Source organism: Palaemon carinicauda, chromosome 5, assembly GCF_036898095.1.
Source record: "Palaemon carinicauda isolate YSFRI2023 chromosome 5, ASM3689809v2, whole genome shotgun sequence".
Taxonomy (NCBI): Eukaryota; Metazoa; Arthropoda; class Malacostraca; order Decapoda; family Palaemonidae; genus Palaemon; species Palaemon carinicauda.
The window spans coordinates 158,189,408-158,208,229 of NC_090729.1; the positions used below are offsets into that span (position 1 = coordinate 158,189,408).

Consider the following 18,822-nt stretch of genomic DNA (forward strand, 5'->3'; position numbering starts at 1 on the left):
AAAAACTTAGTCTTCTCTCTTATAATAAGTAAACCGCGAGGAGCAACGTCTGCAACTCGTGAGGGAAAGTCTGTTCGTGGTTTGACACCTATCGTTCCCTTTGGTCTATTGACATTTCTTCTCCCAGGGGTTGGGGAGCTTGAAAGAGGTCTCGGACTGGGTGAACGTCAAGTACGAACAGACGAACCCTACGCAACACTGAACACCTTTTTAACATTTTTTGCACTAACACTTTCACTTTTTAAAAACTTCACATCGGACATAAGCTGGTTTCTATCCATAGCCAGCGATTCAACCTTTGCACCAAGAGCATGAATAGCTTTCATTATGTCTTTAAGTGAAGGCTTGTTAGTGCTAGTAGGGGGTTCTGGAATTACCACTACAGGGGTAGGAAAAAGTTCAGGGACATGGGAAGAGGAAAATTCTTGAGAACGAGAAGAGCTTCTTCTTGCCTTATCTCTCTCTAGTTTACAAGTATATTTTTCATACTCTAACCACTCATTATCTGACAAAATGACACATTCATCGCATCGATCGCCTAATTGACAAATCTTACCTCTACAATTAATACAAATAGAATGGGGATCGATGGAAGCCTTTGGAAGATGCCTGTTACAGCCTTTATCACATTTCCTATATAGTATACAGGGGAAGGGTCAGCCATATTGGAATGTTCAAAGGGAGATAAAAAACAAAGCAAGGGTCAATAAAAAGGGTCAGTAAAAGCTAAAATAATCAAAAAAAGGTTCAAGAACAGTTGAAAGAATAACCAACTCAGCGAAAGCCATAAACCACAAACAAGTACTTCACCAAACCGTAGAAAACTTGATGTTAGCGCTAGCATGAATCAATGTTTATACCACAGCCGGCAGAGAAGAACTGAAGAGGTTTGGAATAGTTCTAGTATCCTGCCGAGTGGTGGCGCTAGTGTACACCCAGCAACCCAACCCCTCGATCGCCCGCAAGTTTTGAATCGGCTGCCGGACCGTCGGAGACGTTAGCTATACAGTATATATCCACCGGCTAAGTTAAATGTTTAAAAAGACATTCTAAAATCTTTAACACTAGAGGGCTACTAGAATTAAAAACTTCTAAAGCTTGAAGAACACTCCTTGCATCATTAAAAATTGTAAAATTACCCCCCTTTTCCAAAGCTATTTTCTCAATAGTGGTTAGTATGCCATACAATTCGGCAGTAAATATGGAAGCTGTTAGAGGGAGTACACCTATACAATTAAAATCATTACTATTTACTCAGAGGTCCCTTACCAATTAGTCTTCTCCGTCCTCAACATCCCATCCCCCGTTACTACGAGGTGCCGTTTTACATCGGACTACTGCCCGCTACTACGGCTACTGACCCCCCCCCCCACCACCACCACCACTACCACTACCCACGCTTCTCCCACCATTCCTTCTATAGCACTGTGATATCAACACGCATTCTTGTGTTCGAAACCTTTATTTTGTGTTTAGTGAAGATGTCTGAGCTTTTGGAGACTCTTACTCCCAAGTTAAGTATTGCAGTTATCAATTTTGATGAGCTGAGGTAGCGACTCGTAAAATTTTGATAATATTGTTAATTTTAGTCTCGTAAAGTGTTACATGGTGCTGTTTGGAAGCAAAGGCTTCACAAATGTAGGACTCAAGTCGCATCAGCACATCAGTCGTCAAGTGCATTTTTCTGAATCCACATTGAATGGGTGATAAAATACCCATCATTTCAAGGTACCACATCAGTCTTACATTGACCATCTTCTCCATGATTTTGCAAAAACAAGATGTCAATGCAATTGGCCTATAATTTGCTGCTAAAACCTTGTCCTTACCAGGTTTTAAAAAGGCTAAAATAATGGCTAGTTTCCAAACACTTGGATAACTATGATCATGCCATATTCTATTAAAAATGCTTAAAATAAATAACTTTGTATTAAAAGGTACGTGTTTAATCATTGCATATGAAATTCCATCGGGTTCAGGGGCTGTATCGTTACACGTAGCAAGAGCAGAATCAAATTCTCTTTCAGTAAAAGGAGAATTGTATTACTGTTGCCTTCTTGTTGCAAAATTTAAAATTTTCTTTTCTTCAATGTGCCTACACTGGTAACCAGGAGCTGGTTCACACTTGCACTATACATTTGAAAAATGGTCAGCCAGGGCATTGCTAACTTCGGTTGCTCCAGTCATATACTGGCCATTTATCTTTAACACTGGTGGTGGGTTTGGGGTGAATTTGCCTGCTATCTTTTTGACTTTCCTCCACACAGATGATGTTGGTGTTCTACTGTTAATGGAGGAAACAAATGACATCAAAGACTGGCGGCTAGCTTCTTTCATGGCACGGCGGAACTGTGCTCTACATTTCTTGTATATGACTAAATTCTCCTCAGTACGGCGCATGTGCAATCGAGTTAAAAACTTTCTTGTGGCTCTGTGCAGGGCAGTTAGTTCTGATGACCACCAGGGGACTGGTCGTCATCTGAATATCCCAGTTGTTTTGGGAATGGAATTCACTCCTGCTGTGTGAAGAGTTCCATTAAGTAATTCTATGGCATCATCAACACTTTCAAACTGTTCTGCATTTCCTTCAATTTCACTTAACTCCCGAAATCTATTCCAGTTCGCCCTATGAAGATTACATCGAGGCGATCTTTGTAAAGGTGGACCATTGTTGGTGTTTATAATGATTGGTGCATGATCACTAGTATGCCAATCATCTACTATGAGATTCAGGGCCTCTGTAACACGGTTTTTTGGACTTTGCTCCTTATCAAAGCATCGGATGTAGCTGAAAGTTGACATATGTATATTTTACAACCACACAAATTTTGTCAGCATTATCAATAACCTAAACACAATAGTTTTAATTTTTATAGAGTAAAAATGATCTAGCTGACGCCATGGCCAGTGATAACGAGCCAAGAGTCGAAAACATTCACTACGTAAGCAATGTAAACACCTTTTGACAAAATTTTGCCCCGCCCATCCACCAGACACCCATTCAACTTCTTCCATCGGCTCTGAAACCCATAACAGTCAAGAATGGCTAACAGGATTTGGAATTGCCCCCGTGGTTGCAAAACTGCATTTGTCTTACGACTTGCAACTTTATACAGTCAAGAGAAAGCCCGTGGCCATATTTACTATAGCCTGAATAAGTAATTATTCAGTTTCTAGTTTAAATCCAATGTTTATAGTCTGATTTGTATTTAGCGTAACAGGATTATAATACTTGTAATGTCATTCAGGCTTTTGAACATTTCTATTAACTATTCACTATGCCACCAAAAGAGAGAGAAAGAGAGGGATTGTATGTAAACAGTCTTTATATAACTATTTTTGTTAAAATAAGTTTTTTGTGCTAAAATCTCCATCAGACCAACCGTGTTAGCTATGATTTGGGCATGACTGCATTTTATAAATAAATCCTGAATAGTTTTAGGAGTTTTATTTGTACATCTAATGGGAATTTATAGAAGTGAAGTGAACATAATTCATTTATCCTTTAAAATAATTAATACATGTAGCAAAACAAATAGTAGTAAAGATGATAATGCAATGAAGGAATGATACCATACTTTATCTTTAGCTTCAACATCGGCAATAACATACCCAGTTGCCATAATTTGTCAGCTTGATGAAATAACCTATCATCTAAAGTTAAACTTAATTTCTGAGGAGGCCATGGCTTATTGCACAGTGAAAGAATATGACAAAGACTTTATGAATGGCGGAACGATACATAAATGTGGGTGGGGTATTTGTGCTAGCGTAGTAATACTACTGTACTGTAGCAGTAGTGCCGTAACAGTACTATACATGAATTAAACGTTTAGGCCAACTGCTGGGATCCTTGAGGATCATTTACCACTTCTTACAACTACTCGAAAAATTAGTTTTTATAGCCAGAATTTAAATTTTCTGATCCAACAATGCCCATGATAGCCTTGTGTTATCCTGAATTACAACGAGGCCAAAGTGGGTGGAGCCTCGTGAAGTCATTATTCTGACGATAATTACTGGTGAAGGTTTAAAGCCAAAATATGGTACTAGTTATTTATTTATTTTTTTCTTTTTTACAGTAAATACGTAGGTAGCTAGACAATAAATAAAAATTACAGGACATTGGATATAGCAGTTATCAAATCAAGCTGGTCTACTACGTTTTTGAAAATTACCAACTAATCCATACACCTTGTCAATCTGATTGTGACCTATAAAGTAGACTGTAATTTCTTAGGAAACTTATTCTGGGAGTTAGACTAATAATCGAAGTGTTTTTGTATTTATTAACATATTTTGTTGGTTTGTTCATTATGACAATTATCAGTGGAGAGGTTTCAGAGTTCATAAAGGTGTACTGCTTTGCTTTTATTTACACTTTTGTGTTATTGTTGGCAGAGGTATAGCCTTCGTTACGTATAACCAATCATCGATCGAGAAAGAGAGAAGAAATGCCGTCATAAGTTACGTAACGAGTGCGTTCGAAACCTTTTCTCTGAGTAAGTTGGCCCGTCTTCAAAAATCGTCACTTTTACTTAATAAAGTACCAAATTTATTCAACCTACGTAATGCAGAATATAGTCAAAATTTATGTGTAGATATAATGTGCATTCTGAATAAGCGTTATATTTATGAAATTCATAGAAAAAAAGTTATTGCGAAAAAACCGTGTTACAGAGGCCCTGAATCTCATAGTAATGTTCTCCAATTAAAATCGAGAAGACAGTTAGAGCTTGCAACTGATAGGTCAATGCAGGACAAGGTACCTGTCTGTAAATAAAAATGTGTGGGGTCTCCTGTATTAAGGAGCCCGACATCTTCATTCTCCAAAATTGATGATATAATATTACCTCTTGCGTTTGCCAAAACATCACCCCATAAAGGATGTCTACTATTAAGGTCTCCTAGTAAGAGAAAAGGTTGTGGGAGTTGTTTAATCACCTCTACTATATTATCATACGAGATGTTATCATTTGGAGGCAAGTAAAGAGAACAGATTGTGTATTTTCTCCCTATATCAAACTGTACAACCACTGCCTGCAGAGGGGTACAGATGGACAAAGATATATGGGGAACATCTCGACGAACGTATATAAGACTTCCCCCATGGCTCCCTGCTCCTTGATCATATGATGTTCTATAGCTAACATACTCTCGAGGACAAGGAGTATTAGCATCGAGCTTGCTTTCTTGTAGACATACAGTTATAGGGGAGTCGAGCTTGCTTTCTTGTAGACATACAGTTATAGGGGAGTGTTCACGTATGAGGAGCTTGAGTTCTTCATATTTCGCCCTTAAACCCTGGCAATTCCATTGCAGAATGGAGGAAAAAACTATGATTTATTTCTTGGAGGACACCTTAGATGAATATATTTGATCTAACAATATTTCCCGGTGGTATCTCTAGAGAGGATCTTGATATAGTGGGTTTTGTGTTCTTCTTTTTCTTTGTGTCCTTTTGATCTAATTGTTGAGGAGGATGGTGGACCTCAACTTGAATTTCTGATTAGTTCAATTTACCTTCTAGTTGATCAGAAACATCAGCAGACAAGATATCATATTTATTTGAAGTCGTGACTTTAATGTTTCTTATGGTAGGAGGCGAGAGAGATGGAGGTCTCTCTCTTTTTCGATTAAAAGGTTGTGATCTGTCAGGTTTTTGCACCTTCCCCACTACAGGTTCACCAGGTAAATTAGATTCAAGTGGAACCTCCATCAGATCAGGCAAAGACACGGCCTGAGAGAGGTTTGTACTATTGTTTAAAATCTGAGTAGTTGGCTTTTGAAAAACTTTCAGATCTTTAAGTATCTGATTTGATTTTTCAACAATTTCTGGACATAGATTTTCGATGGGACTTTCAACCTCTTTAACTACTTTCATTTGTTTCCTCATATTAGAAGTAGAGATATAATTTTCGTCAGTGTGGTTTGGCAAGTTTTTCTTCAGAACCACCGAAAAAGGTTGCCTGGTCTTATCTGCTTTTCAAGAGTTCTTTTATGGGCCTCTTTAAAAGTAACCTGGTCCTAATGGCCTGAATTTCTTTTTCAAAAATAAACTTAATGCAACTTTTAGATATAGCTGGGTGTGCTTCCCCACAATGCATGCAATTAGGGTTTTCTCTGCATACTCCATGGCTAGTTTTTCCACAGTTGGCACAAACAGCTGGCATATTATTTACTTTTTCTTTGCATTTCTGGCTTAAATGGCCATACATTTGGCAATGATAACATCGCAATGGTGAAGGGATATAAGGTTTCACCTTCAACGATAACCAACCAGCCTTAATAACATTTGGTAATCTACATTGATCAAATGTTATAATCAAAGTAGCAAGAGGAATAGGTTGTTCTCCAACTCTCTTTCTCATTCTGACTACTTTAACTACTCCTTGACTTTTCAGTTCATCCTCAATTTCTTTTTCCTCTATATCTAGCAATTCTGGAGCATATATCACACCTCTACTCTGGTTGAAAGTAGGGTGCAAAATGCATTTTACACAATGACCATCCAATGTTGTCAGTGTTTTTAGCCTTTCAACCTTGTAATGGGGATAGTGTCTCTATCAAGAGACTTCCATTTCCTTGGGGTAAAATTTTTGGGCTGCCCTCCACATAAATTGACTATTTGTCTGTTAGCTTTGAAAACATTTAAACGCTCATTTCTTCCGTTTTCAAATTCTAAGATAAAAAATTTTTCATAATTCACTACTTCATAGTAACCAGGTAATACTTCTATTTTTCTATATCTTTGGGTACTATCATCATTTCTCACACTCTCTCTCTTCTTCTCTAGTGTTTTCTTATCATTATTTCCATAACGAATATAAGGTTCCAACGTTACTATGTTAGAACCCGAGTTGGAGCTGTCTGTGCCGAGGCCCATGTTTGTATTTTCCAGGTCATCAACAGAGGGGTGGGTTATTTTTGTTATGAGCAAGCCGGGTTATCCACCTCTTATCGGAGGATGTCAGTCCTCCTATCCCATGTGGCCCAACACGAGAAGAGGCTTCAGCGGGGACCAGTCCTCTATTAGAGAGGGGCTGCCTCTCTTTAGGTGGGCGTACACTGGTCAATGGGGGTAGTTAGCCCCTCCCACTGTCGACTCCAATACCTGGCGTCACCCATTACCCGCAAATATGGGTGACTTAAAATCGGATCACTGGAGCCCGACTCTTAACCGACTTGGTCTGCACCCATTGGGTTCTGCCAGAGGGTGATGGCGTCTAAATTGGCACAGGTTGAGATGGAATGCCGTCCATCCCACACTCTGCCAAATCCAAAGCAGCATCCAAAGTATAATCGAACATGCCAAAGTCGTTAACAATATCGAGCCCAAAAGGAAGAGACGGGAGAAAAAAGAAATAACCAAAAGTAAAAGAGAAAGTGCTGACTGATTTAGTTGGATCAACTGCTGGGCACCGAGGTCCAGTGGGAACTAGACCCCAGCTGCTGATCCCTAAGCCCCCCATCCTCATCAAGGCTTCAGCACCTGGGGGGGTTTCGCTTATAACTCTTATTACGCCGCCAGGCAAACCTCTCCCACTGGGAGGTAGGCCACTCCCGACATTCCATACAAATATTATCGCTTTCACACCGTTGACCTCAACACTGCGAGCAAAGGGTGTGAGGGTCTGTCTCGACCGCCGACATGAATGTTCCACAGGGGCAGTCGGGAAGTACAGGGCATTTCCGCATGATGGGAAGAAAAGGTAGAGGCCAACTTCAAACACAAACACACACTGAAGGATAAAAAAAAAAAAAAAACAGATTAAGGCTGTCAAATATGCGAGGACGGGACAGAAACGTCTGTACATTGTCCGAGCCAAAAGTGAAGTGGGGCAGTTCACCGATGGGGGTGTGTGTGTGGGGGGGGGGTTTTAACTAGCTACCCCTCCCCTACCCCCGTGCTAACTAGCGCGGGGTTAGTTTAACCCTCGTTAAAATCTAATGGCTCGTCATTTCAGCTACGCCGAAAGTAAACCCTATGTAAATAGCGTGGTTTGTATTTCGATTACGGAACAAATGACGAATTCACAGATAATTTGTATTTTTCCTAACCATACAAACCTTAGTTATTTACACGGAGTATTACTTTCGGCGTAGCTGAAATGGCGAGCCATTAGATTTTTAACGAGGGTTAACTACCCCATAGCTAGTTAGCGAGGGGGTAGAGGAGGGGTAGCTAGCTACCCCTCCCCCCTCACACACCGGTGAACTGATTCACTTCGCTTAGAGGTAGGACTTCACGGGGGACAGGGCTGGCGGGCAAATATGTGTAAATAGCTAAGGTTTGTATGGTTAGGAAAAATACAAAGTATCTCCGAATTTGTTATTTGTTCCGTAACCGAAATACAGTACAAACCACGCTATTTACATGGAGTGACTTAACCCTTAGGTAGGGTGGTAAGTCCCAGCCTTACTGGCTTTGGCTTTGCCCGGGGACTCAGAATCCGAGTACGTAGCACTCGAGATAAGGAGTCCCTGCACCTTGCAAGTTCCTTGCTCCGCAAGGAACGTGCGGCCTACATAAGCTTGTGTGTGAAGGAATCAAGTGTGACTCGTCCTAGGAAGTCGACCTGAAGTCCTTTAGATGGAATTCTAGGCTAGGACGTTCCCAATACCACCTCGTCAGGGTATGGGGGACGCGACAATATTATTTAATACTAGGAACACAAGGAAGCATGGATTACCTGCAATGGTTTGAGGTCAGCTATACAGAGAACCCTGGATGCTGCTTTCCCCAAGAGAGGGGAGGATGAAGAAAAGAGTAAGGGCCAGGCATACTTTTTCATTCATGCAGACTAAAACTGGGTAACAATGCCCTCAACCTTCTGCTACTTGTCCATTAAGGAGCCTGAGGTTAGACCAGCTGTTGCGTAGCCACCACAGGGCAGATAGAGAACGTATTGAGCCTCATGTGGGTCACGTCCTGCAGGTAGTGGGCTGTAAAGGTCGTTTGACGCTTCCAGACCCCAGCCTGTAGAACCTGCGTCACTGAGAAGTTTCTCTTGGATGTCAGGGACGTAGCGATGCCTCTGACATCGTGTGCTCTAGGACGACGTGACAGAGGAGGGTCTGGATTCAGGGAATGGTGGATGACCCTGCGAATCCAAGCAGAGATGGTGTTCCTGGTGACCCTCCTCTTCGTCCTTCCTGTGCTCACAAACAGGGCTTGCACTCGAGGACGAACTGTAGCTGTTCTCTTAAGATAGAGCCTCAGACTCCTTACTGGGCACAGTAGGGGATGGTCTGGGTGATCTGTTATAGAACGGAGACTCGAAATCCTGAAAGAGTCAAACCGTGGGTCCGGAATTCCAGGATTCTGAGTCTTAGCAACAAACTCAGGGACGAACCCGGACGTTACCTCTCCCCATCCCCTTGAATGGGCGACGTCGTACGAGAGACCATGAAGTTCACTGACTCGCTTGGCTGAGGCCAGAGCGAGCAGGAACATCGTCTTCCAAGTCAGGTGACGGTCAGAAGCCTGGCATAATGGTTCAAACCGAGGTCTATTAAGAGACCTGAGGACACGAACCACGTTCCATGGAGGTGGTCTCACTTCCGAATGAGGGCAGGTAAGCTCGTAGCTTCGTGTGAGTAGAGAAAGTTCCAGCAAGGAGGATATGTCCGTTCCTTTAAGGCTGAAGGCAAGGCTTAAGGCTGAGTGATAGCCTTTCACCGCCGAGACCGAAAGGCGCATTTCTTCATGCAAAAACACAAGAAACTCCGGTATTGCTGGAATAGTGGCATCGAGAGGAGAGATACCCCTTCCACGACACCAACCACATAAGACTCCACTTCGCCTGGTAGACCCCTGTAGATGACTTTCACAGGTGTCGAGACATCCTCTCCGCAACTTGTTGCGAAAAGCCTCTCTCTGTGAGGAGATGCTGGATAGCCTCCAGGCGTGAAGCCGAAGCGATGCTACGGCTTTGTGGAAGATGTTGCAGTGTGCATGCTTGAGTAGCTCGTGTCGCGGAAGAAGTTCTCTCGGGAGTTCCGTCAGGAGCTGCAGAAGGCCCGGGAACCACTCTGCATGATGCCATAGTGGAGCTATAAAGGTCATTGACAGGTTGACCGATAGTCTGGTCTTGCCGAGTACCCTTCTCATCAGACAGAACAGTGGGAAGGCGTAAACGTCGATGTTGTCCCACCGTTGTTGGAAGGCATCTTGCCAGAGTGCCCTGGGGTCCGGGACTGGGGAACAGTACAGCGGAAGCTTGAAGATCAAGGCTGTCGCAAACAGGTCCACCGTCGGGGAACCCCACAAAGTCAGGACTTTGTAGGCTACTAGAGGATCCAAAGACCACTCGGTACTCACTATCTGCGATGCTCTGCTCAGACTGTCGGCGAGCACATTCCTCTTGCCCGGAATGAAGCGAGCCGATAGTGGAACCGAGTGGACTTTGGACCATCTCATTATCTCTACTGCAAGATGGGAAAGCTGTTGTGAAAAGGTACCTCCCTGCTTGTTGATGTAAGCCACTACCGTGGTGTTGTCGCTCATGACCACCACGGAGTGACCCGCCAGGATCTGTTGAAATTGTTGAAGTGCCAGATATACGGCCTTCACTTCTAGCAGATTTATTTGGAGGCACTTTTCTGATTCTGACCACAGGCCTGAGATCTTGTGGTTCAGAACGTGGGGCCCCCCACCCTTCTTTGAAGCGTTCGAAAACAGCATCAAATCCGGGGGGAGGAAGAGAAGATCCACTCCCTTTCGAAGGTTTCCATCCGTCACCCAGCACTGGAGGTCCGTCCATTCCGCAGAACCCATAGGGACCAGAATGTCCAGGGAATCGTGGCCTTGATTCCACCGGGACTTGAACTGCCATTGCAGGGATCTCATCCTGAAGTGGCCGTTTGGAACCAGACGGGCCAAGGAGGAAAGGTGCCCTAGGAGACGCAACCACGATTGGGCTGGGCGCTCTCCTCGTCTGAGGAAAGGATCTGCGACCCTCCTCAGCCTTGCTATCCTGTCGTCTGATGGAAAGGCTTTGTGGAGATTGGTGTCCAAAATCATGCCTAGATATACCAGTCGTTGAGATGGAAGCAGAGAAGACTTCTCGAGATTTACCATGATTCCTAGATCTTGGCAAAGTCCCAGACGCTTGTCTCGGTGTCGAAGAAGGGTCGACTCCGAGTCTGCCAGAATCAGCCAGTCGTCCAGATAGCGGAGGGGACGGATGCCGACCCTGTGTGCCCATGAAGATATCAGGGTGAACACTCTGGTGAATACCTGGGGTGCTGTGGAGAGACCGAAACACAGCACCTTGAACTGGTAGATCTTGTTGTCTAGGCTGAATCTTAAGTACTTCCTGGAAGACGGATGGATTGGGATCTGGAAGTACGCGTCCTTCAGATCCAGCGCACACACGAAGTCTTGCGGTCTCACCGCAAGTCTGACCGTGTCTGCTGTCTCCATGCTGAACGGAGTTTGTTTGACAAACTTGTTCAGAGCTGAGAGGTCGATGACGGGACTCCAGCCTCCAGAAACCTTCTTTACGAGAGAGAGTCGACTGAAGAAGCGTGGGGAGCCGTCGACGACCTCCTGGAGAGCATGATTCTTGAGCATGGTCTCGACTTCTGCCCGAAGGGCTAGCCCCTTTACCGATCCCATGGCATAGGAGCTCAACGACACTGGATTCGCTGTCAGGGGAGGAAGAGAAGTTATGAACGGGACGCGATATTCCTGACTGATCACGGAGAACGTCCAGGAATCGGCCCCGTGTTGCTGCCACCTTAATGCGCAACTTTGCAGGTATCCCCCCACTGGTGGACATGCAGGGGGATTGCCACTCCTAGCGCTTGCGGCCTCGGCCGCTCCCTCTAGGATTCTTGTCTCCCCTGGAGGACTTTCCGCCCTTCTTGTCTTCGACAGGAAAGGGCTACTGCTTGGACACCTTCGTCTTTGCTACCGCTGCCGGTTTCGTCGTCTTGGATTGGCGAGATTGTTGAGGTGCTGGAGGTTTGTAGGGCTTAGATGTAAGAGTCCTTTGGAGAAGAGAATCGTGGTTCGATTTCCTCCACTTCTCAGCAGCCTGTTTCACATCCTTGGGCTCAAACAGACTCTTTCCTAGGATGGAAGTGTGTCTGAGCCTGCAGGCATCCATGGCTGGGACCTTCGAGGGAACCTCTCGGCCACAGCATCACGTCGTTTCCAGATCGAGTTTGCCCACACGTTCGAAACTTGGAGGGCCAGAAACTCGATGGGAGGTGTGCCCAAGAGGAGGGTCTCCAGGGCTTTCCTGGTGCTCTCCTTGGACAGATCCTCGGGTCGCAGCAGGATGCCCAGAGACCCTAGCCAGACATTCAGCCACAAAGTGGCCTGTATGGCACACTTTGCGACCTTCTCCTGACTCAGGATCTTTGTTGCCGAGAATGTCACCTGCCGGCTAGAGTGTCTCTCAAGAGAGACTCCCCTGGTAAGCTCTTCCACGGAGTGGTGGAGCGGGAGAGCTAAACAAGGCTCCTCCATGATCTCAAAGTACCTCCTCTGTTGCACACGAGGAGGTGGGCGGAGCTTGTTACCAGCAGAGGAACGGCTGGAGGAGGAGAGCTCGGAAAGCTGGCCCTCAACCATATCTCTGGCACTCTTCACCCCTTGGGACCAAGGCAGAGCCGCACTGGCCTTAAAGGGTTTCTGAGTGCCATAGACTTGGTCCAGGACCGTATCCTTGCCTTCACAAGGAACGGTCTCTGAGTCCTTGAACTTGTTGAGAGGCCTCATCAGAGTCAGGACTTGCCAGAAGGCGTGCTCTGAATCATGCTGCTCTCCTCCTGGTGAACTGGCAGCAAAATCTCCTGTCCCCAAAGGCTCTACTTGGGGGAACTCGTAAGAGTCCTTCGATTCCCTCCTAGGAGGGATACGAAACTCCAACAAAGAAGTCTGAGGGCTCTTCTATCCCTAACACGGGACGATTCTCCTGCTCGAGGTGGGGTTTCTCCCATTGGTGCGGTGGGAGAAGGTCTCACCTTGGTTAAGGGAGCATGCTGGCGCTCGCGCGATGGGAAAGACCCAGGGGTCACAAGCGGGAGACGCTGGCACTCGGGCGATGGGAAAAACCCAGGGGTCGCGCGCGAGAGACCGTTGAAAACACTCTCGCGCACGAACGAGACTTCATAGGGTGAGCAGGAATCAAATTGACATGCAGGAACAGAATGAAGAGCCTGTGAAAATGTCGGCGCGCGCGTACGAGGTTGTTGGCGCTTGTGCGCTAATTGAGATTGACAGCGCTTAAAGATCGACAGCGCTAAAATATCGACGGCGCTTGTGCGCGCAAGAAGTTCGTCGGCGTTTGCGTGCGCAAGAAGATCGTCGGCGCTTGCGCGCGTAAGATGATCGTCGGTGCTTGCGCGCGTAAGAAGATCGTCGGCGCTTGCGCGCGTATGAAGATCATCGGCGCTTGCGCGCGTAAGAAGATCGTCGGCGCGGGGAACCATCGGAGCCTGCGCGCGGACGATCGTCGGAGCTTACGTGCATAGGAAGATCGTCCGCGCTAGCGCACCAAAGAAGATCGTCCGCCAAGATCGTCAGCGCTTACGCGCGTAAGAAGATCGACGGCGCTTACGCGCGTAAGAAGATCGACGGCGCTTACGCGCGTAAGAGGATCGTCAGCGCTCGCTCGCGCAAGAAGATCGTCAGCCAAGATGATCGTCAGCGCTTGCGCGCCTAAGAAGATCGTCGGCGCTTGCGCGTAAGATGATCATCAGCCCTAGCGCGCAAAAGAAGATTGTCAGCGCTAGCACGCGTATGGAGATCGTTGGCGTAAGAAGATCATCGGCGAGCACGACCGCGCGCGCTAAGATGAAGGGACAGCTGACAGGACGATCAGGAACTGGGACGATCAACAGTGGAAGTTCTGTTGAGCGCCTGTGCGCTCACTCAGGACTGGAACAGGATTCCTCTGGATGGAAGTCTCAGGAACAGCAGGAACCTGGCGCTAAAGGGACTTACTCACAGTGGGAGAAAGCCCCTTTTGCCCCGAAGGGACCGGTGCCCATTGGAACGGGGTGCGAGGGCACCCACAGCGACAGCAGCCCGGAACGGAGACGGCAAGTCAGCAGGTCTAGGAGATGGCGAACTGCGGAGAGGTCCCGAACAGCCAGCTGGTCTAAACAGGAACAATCCTCCGAAGAGGAGTCTCTAAAGTGGCCTCTCTCACGAACGAGAGGAGAACACTTCGTAGAAGAGACTAGAAGACACTGATGATGGTGCCCCTTAGGGCCGTTGGATCAGCTATCCTCCGAAGAGGAGTCCTTATGAGTGGCCTCCCTCGCAAACGAGAGAGGTCGCAAGATGATCCTGCAGCTGCTCAGCCCCTTGAACACAGCTGCAGGTGCGACCGCTCAGCCCCAAGAACATAGTCACATGAAATTCCATGGTCTGGCCTTGCAACCGCTCAGCCCCTTGAGCATGGTTACAAGAGCGGTCGCTCAGCACCAAGAGCAACCGCCCGAGGACCAGCAAAACCCATCCAGGAATACAAAGGTATGAGAAGTTCCCCCACTGCAGGGGAAAAACTCAAACCTCAGAAGGGAACCTCCCTCGGAAGGGAAGTTACCCACCCCTGGAAGCAAACCTCCTTAGCGTTCTAAGATGAACTAAAGAGCTGACAGTTGTCACGGGAGAACTTCTAAGAGAAGGAACACGCCCATGACGATGTCCTAGAGAGATGGCAGCAACAGCAGACTTCCCAGGCACAAACAGGCCAGCTCTGCTTCGTTGGCACATTTAGGCAAACTAAGAAAAACTGGATCATTAACTGGGAAAAATAAATAATTAGTTAACAAAAACTTCCCCCGGGAGAAACTCCGAAGAGAAACCCCGAGGGAAAAGAAAACATAAGAATTACAAATTAAGTATGCGCCCTCCTCCCCCACTGACATTCACGGGAGAAGGGGGAGGGGGGAGAACTGTAACAAAAACAGAATTATAACAGAATTATAACAGAATTATAAAAATGTAATTCATCTAAGAATGTTCACAAATAGTAAGAACCACTGAACCCCGAAGGGAAGTGTTCTCCACAGAAAGCTGAAAAGTTAACAAATACAATTAGATTTCATTATCAATAATCGAGACAAATAAATGGAAAAAGCAACACAACCCGTACGGAACGGGAAAGGAGCTTCCGTAATAGTAGTAGTAAAAGGGTGAACGACCTCGAGTAGAGAGAGACCGTAGTCAATCTAAACTCCAACGTTCCCTTCGCTGAGAGTCCAAGTTCCCCGTAGAGAAGGAGGAACAGCGGAGAAAACAGATGAATGAAGAAAGTCCAGCGATGACGATTCCCCATGGCGGCCGAATTATCGGAAGCCAAGGGAACGACCGAAGGACCAAGGGAGAGGCCGCGTCCAATGACGAGCAACCGCGGTGGCCTGGTACTACGCGGTGACGTTGTCGTACACTACACACACACAGCACAAACCTGAAAAGGAAAATTACTATATTTCTATACCCAAATATATACATAAACATAAAGAATGTTTATATATATTAAGTATAAGAAAAAGTAAGTAATTAAGACAAAACATAAATGGCTGCCAAGCGAGGGTGAGAGCAAACATGTCTGCCCATCACCCGAGCCAAAAGCGAAGTGAATCAGTTCACCGGTGTGTGAGGGGGGAGGGGTAGCTAGCTACCCCTGCCCTACCCCCTCGCTAACTAGCGAGGGGGTAGTTAACCCTCGTTAAAAATCTAATGGCTCGCCATTTCAGCTACGCCGAAAGTAATACCCCATGTAAATAGCGTGGTTTGTATTTTGGTTACGGAACAAACTATTGTTACTCATGTGAAATGAAAAAATAACAACAAAATAATGCCTCGAAGGTCTGATTCCGAGATATTTTTCCGGGAAGACCAGCACATTTTCTATGGCTAGGCTTCTGTAAGCATTGCAAAAAATAAAAAACTAAAATAAAAAAAAAGTGTAAACCATGAGGTAAGGAATTAATTATGATTTACTTCATTAATTGAAAGGATTTATTTGTTATTTACTTTTAGTTTGTGACCTGGGAAGGGGGATCCAACTAGGGGTTGTGACCTGGGAAGGGCTAGGGGTTATGACCTGGGAAGGGCTAGGGGTTGTGACCTAGGAACTACAGGTTAGGTTAGGTGGGTTTTATAGGTTCTCTAACCTTATACAAATTTTAAGTGTTAAACAATCACGTTTTGTCCTGTTTTCAGCCACTTACATGTACCATATATTTTTCCCAACTGCAAATCACTCGTTTATGACATTTCCTCACCCCAAAAAAGGTGGTGTCCCCCATAATTCTTTATATAGGGGGTCCAAAAACTCATGAACAGGTGGTTTACCCCAATAATCATCAGAAATGCATAAAACACAAGATAGCAAGTAGGAAAAATATATAGTTCATATATTTGACTAGAAATCAAGCTATCACATATTTACCAAAAAGTAATTTGTAAATATTTACTTAATTCCAAGAAATTTAATATCGTATCTATTATTGAACTGTTCTATAATGAAACCCCCCCAAACACAAAATCAATTTGCCCTTAACAAAAAAAGGTGACGCCTATCTAAACTAACTATGGTATTTAACTACTTACAACCTTAATAGCCATATCATTAGTAGTCATCTCACCTGTGAACTTTAATTGTGACGTGGCCAAGATTATGAATATTCTTATTGTGGGTATATTTTGTAAGACGCAATCACTAACCGAGAAAGACCGTAAGTCTGCCTCTGAGTCTGAGAGGCAACGTAATACCAGTGTTACCAAACGGGATAGTCTAAAAATCCCCAAATTTCAATGATAAAATCCCCAAAACAACACAAAATTTCCCATTCCACAAACATATTTTCTCTAGATCATGTAGACTTTACTGATATAGAAATTATTCACTATAGGCCTACTTCTCATAATTGCAAATAAAATAATTGCAAAAACATAAAGTTTAACTCATCTTCGTTTCTTCTTCATAGAAATTTGTACAGAATATACACATCGGACACCCAAAATTCCCCAATCTAGGAATAAATTCCAAATCTAGGGATAAATTTCCATATATGGCAACACTGCATAACACGATCATGGACCATCTTTGCTTTTAAGTACAGTACATCAAGGGTGTTGTTGTTACAAATTAAAACCGTCTGAAGTAAAGTTGTGACTTTTTATTTATATAACAAAAAAAATTGTCCTTTAACTTTTAGATGATAAATAAAAATTTTGGAGTTTTTTTTATTTGAAATAAAGAGATTCATATGATTGAGGTTGATTGCTGAAATATGTACGAGGAGACCAGAACCCAAAGACATAAAAAGGAAAAGGTTGTTGTTGATACGAATTAAAACCCTATGAAGTAAAGTTATGACTTTTTATTTTATTATACTTACTAAAAAAGTTATCATTTCGCATTTAGATGAACAATAAATATTTTGGAGTTGTTTTTATTTGAAATAAAGGAATTCAAATGATTGAGGTTGATTGTTGAAATATGTACGAGGAGACCAGAGCCCAACGACATAAAAAGAAAAAAAAACACAAAAGACATTAAAAGGAAAACTAGTCTATAGAAAAGGTTGATCCACAATTATATCGGTCAGGTTACGTTTGGCTCTTGGTTCTGGTCAGTTCATGTGCCCGGTGCGTTCTCGCTACGCCCTTGGTTCCATCACAGCCGTAGCAAAATTATTATAGATATAAGTAATCAAGCATGATTGTAAAGAAATATAGTTTATTGAGATTGGTAAATGCATTCATACGCAGTGGGCATTAACCTGTTGTTATATAACACACACATATTCATATATAAATTTATATATATATATATATATATATATATATATATATATATATATATATATATATATATATATATATATATATATATGTGTGTGTGTGTGTATATATATGTATATGTATATCTATATCTATATCTATCTATCTATCTATCTATATAGCCTATATATATATATATATATATATATATATATATATATATATATATATATATATATATATATATATATATATATATATATATACATATATATATATATATATATATATATATATATATATATATATATATATATATATATATATATGTGTGTGTGTGTGTGTGTGGAGAACTTTTTATGTGTTCTGAGTGGGAACTTAGTCCGGGATAGTCTCCTTATGACGGTTACATAAAGTTCAACAGGGGAGGATAATGAGCACTTACTCTCGGGGCACAAACGCCCTGCTAATACTTTACTGTCACAATTCACTAACCATCACTCTTAAATACAAAAGGGGGAAATTTACTGTCCAGAGGCCGGAGAACTCCACACGTAGAATAAGAAATAATTTATGGCCTACTCTAGCTTTGTCAGGTCTAAAGTCATCTCACTCTCAGGCTCTGTTCCGACTCAGTCCCAGCTACCCCAATGAGATGCTGGACAGGTATTTTACGTTACTGTAATTAGACAAAATCCAAAATGGGAGCAGTGATGCAAAGTAGTTTAAAAGTTTAAAAATAGGGATCTTTACCTTCGAAGCAAATATATTAATGCAAAGTTCCTCGCTGTTACCACCTGTAGGTTTACTCTTTAAATGTTGGGTATTTTGTCCCGTGATCAACTATTCAATTCACACATTAAAATAAATGAGGGAGCAAAAATACGAAAGAGGTTTAATTAACCTAATATTGATTTATTACACAAATTTACATCAAAAGAAACGGGCATCTTAACAAAGACAAAATATCAAAAGAAATGCAAATTGAAATAATGAAAAATGGTTTAGACACGTGGTCTGCAATAATCAAAAATCAAAATGGGGTCGGACACGTGGCCCATGTG

The 18,822-nt window shown here is 43.6% G+C and overlaps 1 protein-coding gene across 1 annotated transcript in view; it reads right to left on the reverse strand.

Annotated features, from left to right (window-relative positions):
* Positions 1–16,742, reverse strand: part of AGO3 (Argonaute 3) — a 431,904-nt gene extending 415,162 nt beyond the window's left edge. The window contains exon 1 of the mRNA XM_068374249.1: positions 16,618–16,742. The gene's annotated coding sequence lies outside the window, so the exon portion shown is untranslated. The remainder of the gene's footprint in view (positions 1–16,617) is intronic.
* Positions 16,743–18,822: the final 2,080 nt, after the last annotated feature.